Source organism: Bufo gargarizans, chromosome 3 (assembly GCF_014858855.1).
Source record: "Bufo gargarizans isolate SCDJY-AF-19 chromosome 3, ASM1485885v1, whole genome shotgun sequence".
Taxonomy (NCBI): Eukaryota; Metazoa; Chordata; class Amphibia; order Anura; family Bufonidae; genus Bufo; species Bufo gargarizans.
The window spans coordinates 149,825,077-149,833,272 of record NC_058082.1 but is presented as its reverse complement, the minus strand read 5'-3'; the positions used below and the strand labels follow the sequence as shown (position 1 = coordinate 149,833,272).

Sequence of the window (8,196 nt, the reverse complement as noted above, 5' to 3'; positions counted from 1 at the left end):
ATTTAGACCCTAATTTCAATTTTCATATATGTAGTTACTAATAACATGATAATCCAGAATCAGTTACTATTAGACTGATTTAACCCATATTTAATAAGATTCAGCACTTAGCAACCAGTCTGCATAAAGCTGCAATCTCACTATTCAGTTAAGATGGCCGCCACTGCCCTCACCCTGAGGCTAATCCCGTCTGCCCTCACTAGCCAGTAACAATAGACTCCCAAAGGTGTCAGTAACCAGAGCTCTCCCCTAAAGGGTTAATCCCCTGCAGCACAAAGGGGTCCTCTTACCACATGTTGCTTTCATTTATACACTGAGCAGATGGCAGATCTCCCTTCCCTGGTCTGCACTGCTCCAACTCTGCATTCTCCAGCTCTGCTGAGTGAGGGAGCATCTGCCAAGCGCAGGGACAGGGAGAAGTGCACACAGCCCAGGCACTGTTGTCAGCTGCTGGGGAGGACCTGGCTTTAATCATTTACTTACAGTCCCTGGCTGTCAGTAATGTGACCTTGCACGCAGACTGCTTCTACGTCCTCCAACAGATAGACGGACCATGTCTAGCAACCTTATTTTAAGCACAGGAAAAAGTAGGCAGTACAGGGAACAAAACTGTGGAATTAAGGGGGAATTGAATACACAGTAAAAAAAATTTAATAGGGCCACCAAGGTGATATTAATCACCACAATCCAATACTCAAAAAAAAAAAAAAAAAAAAAAAAAAAAAAATATATATATATATATATATATATATATATATATATACGACAGTTATACTTTAAGCAGACTGTGATTGTCTATTGTTGTGACTTAGATGAAGATCGTATCACATTTTATGACCAATTTGTGCAGAAATCCATATCATTCCAAAGGATTCACATACTTTTTCTTGCAACTGTAAGTGAGGAGCAGACAGTAGCGCATGGTGATGAAATTGATTGTACGTGAGAGCCGGGAGAAGTGGGGGCATCATCATCATCATCATCAGGGGGTAATGGTGGCATGTTGCTCAGGAGAAAGTGGCAGCGTGCAGCTGAGCCAGCAGGGTGGCAGCAGTGCAGTGTGTAGTGTAAGATCTGGAGCCAAACATGCCTGGGGTAGACTGTCTGATACTTAGGAGCCTACCTGTCTGAAAAAATGTGGTGCATGGATTCATATGCAGTAGGCAGCAGCAGTCAGTAAGCACACAGTGATGGGATTAAACTGTCATACTCCCCGGTGTGGAATTTTCATGAAGTCGTGGCCGTATGTAGGATCTGGGGGCAGAAGGTGAAGCACGGCCAGAGGTTCAATGTTGGCACCACGGCCGTGTGTCAGCACATGGAGCGTCACCATAACGTGGCCTGGGAAAACCGTAACATAGTACATACATAATAGTACATAAGGCCGAAAAAAGACATTTGTCCATCCAGTTCAGCCTGTCATCCTGCAAGTTGATCCAGAGGAAGGCAAAAAAAAAAAAAACTGTGAGGTACAAGCCAATTTTCCTCACTTTAGGGGAATAAAAAATTCCTTCCCGACTCCAATCAGGCAATCAGAATAACTCCCTGGATCAACGATCTCTCTCTAGTAGCTATATCCTGTAATATTATTACGCTCCAGAAATACATCCAGGCCCCTCTTGAATTCCTTTATTGTACTCACCATCACTACCTCCTCAGGCAGAGAGTTCCATAGTCTCAATGTTCTTACCGTAAAGAATCCTCTTCTATGTTTGTGTACAAACCTTCTTTCCTCCAGACGCAGAGGATGTCCCCTCGTCACAGTCATAGTCCTGGGGATAAATAGCTCATGGGATAGATCTCTGTACTGACCCCTGATATATTTATACATATTAATTAGATCTCCCCTCAGTCGTCTTTTTTCTAAAGTGAATAACCCTAATTTTGATAATCTTTCAGGGTACTGTAGTTGCCCCATTCCAGTTATTACTTTAGTTGCCCTCCTCTGGACCTTCTCCAGGTCTGCTATGTCTGCTTTGTTCACTGGAGCCTAGAACTGTACACAGTACTCCATGTGTGGTCTGACTAATGATTTGTAAAGTGATAGGACTATGTTCTCATCATGGGCATCTATGCCCCTTTTGATGCAACCCATTATCTTATTGGTCTTGGCAGCAGCTGCCTGACACTATTTTTTGCAGCTTAGTTTGCTGTTTATTAACCCGTGGTGCTAATGTAGTGGTAGAGCCTGAGGCAGCAACCACTGCATCTCCCAGTGGCCCACACTCCTTCAAGGCTTCACCTACTCAGAAGGAGAGAGCTGTGTTTCTTTCTCATCGTCTACTGGTCTTGATACTTCTCTTTCTACTACTTTTTGTCATGCATTTCACCAGCAATTGACCACCATTGATTGCAAAAAGACAAAAGTATGCGTGCACTGGCCAAGTTTCTGGTGCTACAATCCATCCCTTTCCATGTGGTGGACTCTGCCCATTTCATAGAACTGATGGATTGTGCCAAGCAGGGTCGTAGCTATAGGGGGTGGAGGAGTAGCAGTCGCTGCCGGGCCAAGGAGCCTGAGGGGGCACAAAAACCCTTGTGTCACATAAGAAGGAATAGGTATTATAAACAGTGCATGCAGGTCAAGTTACACCTCTGGCTGGAGTTAAGGAGTTAGGGTCAAAAATTTGGAATGGGGGTGTCATTTCAATTTTTGCCTCAGGCAGCAGGAAGGCTATGTGCTTTCCTACCCCTGCCCACAAAGCACCTTGTTTATGTTACTGTTCTCCTGATCTGTCAGAAGAACTGAAAAATGAAAAACACAATGAATCCTGTCTTTGGAGCATCTATAAGACCTCCTATCACATGGTCAGTATTTTGCATCAGGATTTGATCATGATTTGGAAGACAAAAGCAGGAGTGGGTCCAAAACATAGAAGACATAAAAATATTTATTTCACTTGTCATCTCTGTTTTTGACCCACTCTTGTTTTTAATGTATATTACCAATTCTAATCAATTAATAACCAAATACTGATTGTGTGAAGGCGGATACTTTTTTTTGGTCGTTCTTCTGATGGATCATAAGAAGGCAAATATAACACTGATATCAACACAAGCTTACTGCTGACGCCATCCCTACTTTTTCATGGGGCCACTACTTTTATCAGTAGGTAACAGAACAGCTTCTCTAGCAATCTATGAGGAAACAGCAGACAGTGTAAAATCAGACCACTCTTTCACTCTATAGTAGAATGAGTGGGTAGCACAATATCTCATCTATCAGTCATTGTGGACGCCTCACAAACAGTGAAATGAGACCACTCTTTCAAAATTTAGTAGAATCAGTGGCTAACAGTTTAACTAGTAATCTACAGCAGACAATGTAAAATGAGACCACTTTTTCACTGTATAGTAGAATCTTGAGCCACTGCACGGTTAAAGGGAACCTGTCATGTGGATATTTGATTATAATCTAACTAATTATATACAATCATTAACTACTAAAAAGTTCCTTAGATGTAGTCACTTACTGGTGTGACAGATGGTTATCTCATAATATACACACAAAGATGCCACATGCTAATGAGCTGATTCGAGTCCACCGTGATGTCATTGAGTCCAGCGTATATTTAATTCAGAGCTATAGCCACTCCCCTGCCCACCTGCTCCTGATTCCTATGGAAACAAACTGTCACTCAGCAGCAGGTGGGCGGGGAGAGTCAGGAGCTCATGAATATTCATGACTCATCATTATCAGCTGGAGCTTTTCAATACAAGATGTTGGCAGATTGACTGGGTCAATTAAAGAAAGTGACCCAGCATTTTGCTAAAAGAATCAGTCACTTATTTATGTTGCCCTTAGTTAGGACACCATAAAACTGGTGACAGGTTCCCTTTAAATACATTATATCTGATGCAAACATTGACCTGTAAGGCTTATTTGGTCAGTTAATTCCAGCAGTTACTGCATGGCGAGCAAATCCTACTCGCAGAGGTAACATGAAAAGATCTGCACCTGTTTTGTATTTTGGATCCATCCATAACTCACCAAATAAGTGAAGTGTGAACTGAGCCTAATAGTGGTGCACGCTGATGCGCATATCCATATACTGTATGTGATGTGCCTGTCATACTCATGCACAGTAACTGTTTCGCTACCAGAAAGGACTGGTTATGCATGTTGCCACAATGCACAGCGATGTACACAAGAAACATTCTCCCTGAAGGCCAGGATATAGCTGATTTAACGCTCTTCATGCCGAATTAACTTAGAACTAAGCACATTTTTTGGGGAAAATGCTGTGAATTATCCAAATCCAATTTTTGAAAAGCTTTCCCCAGTGGGAAGATTATAAGGTGGCAACTGAACTTGATAAGAATGACTCCAAGGTAAGGATAGCGACACTGTGCTCAGTGATGGGGAGAGACTGTCTGCGTATTCATAAGGCACCTCTCACTCTCTGATGCCGACAAGCAGGACATAGAGAAAACTCTGGATGCATTACAAAGTCATTTTATGCCTTCACGTAACATCATATATGAAAGGTACATATTCAATACCACAAACCAAGGCCCATTAGAAACTATAGATGAGTATGTGACTAAGCTGAGTCAGCTAGCCGCTACATGTGAGTTTTGAGTATTACATAATGAACCTATAAGAGACAGAATAGTTCTGGGATCAAAAGACATTAATGCTAGAAAGAGAATGCTCAGAGTACCAGACCTGAACCTACAGAGAGCCATTGACATGTGTAGAAACCATGAACTTACAGAAATGCAAATACAAGCAATGCAAGAAAACAAAAGTGAAACCAAAGCAGTACATTGTACTGCTAAAACATCTAAAAAGCCCATGAAAGAAAGCAAAGTAAAAACAAAAACACAGTCTGCTGATATCAGATGTAGATACTGTGGAAACAATCACCCCTGGGGGAGAGACCACTGTCCTGCATATGGAGAAACCTGCAGTAAATGCAAAAAGAAAAAAAAAAATCTAGAGTATGCAGGCAGAACGCAAATGCCAGAATGCGTATGTCTGCACAAATCAAGAGCTCAGAAGAATCAGTATTCACTATTATTCATCAAATAGGAGCAGTAAGCAGTCCGGGATCACAGTGGTTTGTATGACTAGAACTCAGAATTCACAGAGAAGCAGGGAAAAGGTTACATTGTCAGTTAGACCGTGGGGCCATCTGCAACCTTATGACATACAAAGACTATTGCAAAATTGTTAAAGAAGGAAAGCCAACATTACAGAATAGTAAAGTCAAATTAAAATGGTACAATGATACCTATATGATATCTATGGGCCAATGTAATCTAAATTGTACATACAAAGATAAAACGTATCCACTGCAATTCCAAGTTGTCCAAGGTAAACACAAATTACTTCTCTCAGCAGAAACATGTCAGAAAATTGGCCTCCTTACACTGAATGTAGAACATAATGTATAATTACATGATGACCAGCAAACAACTACAACTTCACCCTTTTCTTATGTAATGATCACAACTGAATATAGAGACATTTTCACAGGACTAGGGTGTCTACCTGGAGAGTATCACCTAGAAATAGATGAAGCAATACCTCCTGTTCAACACCAACCACGTAGAGTGCCGGCTCCACTTAAAGCAGACTTAAAGGTGAAAATAGAGAGATTAGAGACACTGGAAGTGATAAAAAAAGTTTATAGAACCTATGACATGGATAAGTAGTATGGTTGCTGTTAAGAAACCAGGCAAGCTGTGAATATGCATTTATCCTAAAGACTTAAATAAAGCACTGAAACGCTTACATTATGCAATGTCCACTATAGATGAAATCCTGCCAAGTTTATCAAATGCAAAAGTATTTTCTGTCTTGGGTGCTAAGGATTACTTTTGGCAAGTAGAACTGGCCACTAAAAGCAGTTCTCACTACATTCTGGAATCCTTTTGGGCGTTACCGATGGCTACGCATGCCTTTTGGGATTGCTACTGCGCCAGAAGAATATCAACATAGACAACATGAAGCAGTAGAAGGCCTGCCTGGAGTGGAAGTTATTGCAGATTATATATTGGTGTATGACTGTGGTGACACTACAGAGGATGCCATAAAGGATCATGACAAGAATTTGATTGGACTCTTAGAGAGAGCACAAAAGCTGAACCTAAAATTTAATAAAAAGAAGCAGAGATTGAGGCTATCTTCGGTAACATACATGGGACGTTTACTCACAGCAGAAGGCCTGTGTCCTGATCCAGAAAAAGTCAGAGCAATTTTAGAGGTACCAAAGCCTGATAATGTACAAGCAGTTCAGAGACTACTAGGGTTTGTAAACTACCTTTCAAAATTATTACCACATCTTTCAGATGTATGTGAACCACTATGCAGACTGACAGACAAAGACAGCTTGTGGGCCATGATGAAGCAAATAAAAGATATTGTTACTAAACATCTAGTTTTGAGATACTACAATGTCAATGAAGAAGTAACAGTCCAATGTGATGCCAGTGAAAAAGGTCTTGGATCAACACTTTTGCAAGGAGGTCAGCCAGTTATGTTTGCATCTCATACACTCTTTAACAGAACAAAGATATGCCCAGATTGAAAAGGAATGTCTTGTCATTGTATATGCATGCCAAAAGTTTAATCAGTACTTACATGGAGAAAATATTAACATTGAGACTGATCATAAGCCACTAGAGAGCATTAAAAAAAAAAAAAAAAACTCTCCTAGTAGCACCAAAACGTCTACAGCGCATGATGCAAAAATACAACCTGAATGTGGTTTACAAAAAAGGATCAGAAATGTATATTGCAGACTTCTTATCAATAGTGTTGATCACGAATATTCGAATTTCGAATTTTTATCGCGAATATAGGTACTTCGAAAATTCGCGAATATTTCGAATAGTTATATATATTCGCAATTTCGAATATTCAATTTTTTTCATATATTTTTTTCTTTCCGATTTTTTTTTTTTTTTAAATCAGTACACATGATCCCTTCCTGCTTCTAGCTTGTGGGCCAATAAGAAGGCTGCAATATACTTGTAGTGATGAGCGGCAGGGGTCATATTCGAAAATGCACGATTTTTTTTTCTTGAAAAAATCGGCAAGGTAATGATTGTGTAATATGCGAATTTTCGTAATAGAATTTTCGGATTGGAATTTTTTATTGCGAATTTTTCAACTTTTAGACAAAGAAGATTATAGCACTATATTAGTTAAATTGCTCTATATTTGTTTTTTCGAATATTCGCTATAATGCTATATATTCTTGTTTTAGAATATTACAAATATTCGAAAAAACGAAGTTATAGCAATATAGCGAATATTCGAAAAAAAAACAAATATAGAGCAATTTAGCTAATATAGTGCTATAATCTTCTTTGTGTAATAGTTGTAATTTTTTTCTCATCTGAAGTTCAGACTGGAAAAAAATTACAAAGATTATAGCACTATATTAGCTAAATTGCTCTATATTAGTTTTTTTTCGAATATTCGCTATATTGCTATATATTACGAATATTCAAAAAATCGAATATAGAGCAATTTAGCTAATATAGTGCTATAATCTTCTTTGTCTAATAGTTGTTAAGTTGAAAAATTTGCAATAAAAATTCGAATCCGAAAATTCGAATTACGAATATTCGCATATTACACTACCATTACCTTGCCGATTTTTTTCAAGAAAAAAATCGTGAATTTTCGAATTTTCGAATATTCGACGAATATTCTAGAAAATATTCGCGAAATATCGCGAATTCGAATATGACCCCTGCCGCTCATCACTACTTATCAAGAGCAGCATTACCTCACTAAACAATGGACAAGGACACCCCATATTATGAGATTTTCTTGATGCAATCAGAGGATGCATTTTCTAAGGAACTGGAAGAGATAAACTTTGCAGAATATGTAAGATTTGCGCCTACAACAAATTCAGAAGTTCACAGAACAAGATGAAGTCTTGCAAGCATTAAAAATGACTGTTCTTACAGGATGGCCAGACCAGAAAGGAAAAAAACAGATTTGTATTAGGGACTAGTGATGGCCCGAACTATTCGCAAGTGAACAGTTCGGTCCGCCCCCTATACATCATCATTGAGTAAACTTTGACCCTGTACTTCACAGTCAGCAGACACATTCCAGCCAATCAGCAGCAGACCCTCCCTCCCAGACCCTCCCACCTCCTGGACAGCATCCATTTTAGATTCATTCGGAAGCTGCATTCACAGTGAGAGGAGGGACAGTGTTGCTGCTGC

At 39.6% G+C, this 8,196-nt stretch overlaps 1 pseudogene; it reads left to right on the top strand.

Moving 5' to 3' along the window:
- The first annotated feature begins 7,756 nt into the window (after positions 1-7,756).
- The window catches only part of LOC122931451, a 128,944-nt pseudogene continuing 128,504 nt past the window's right edge, over positions 7,757-8,196 (top strand).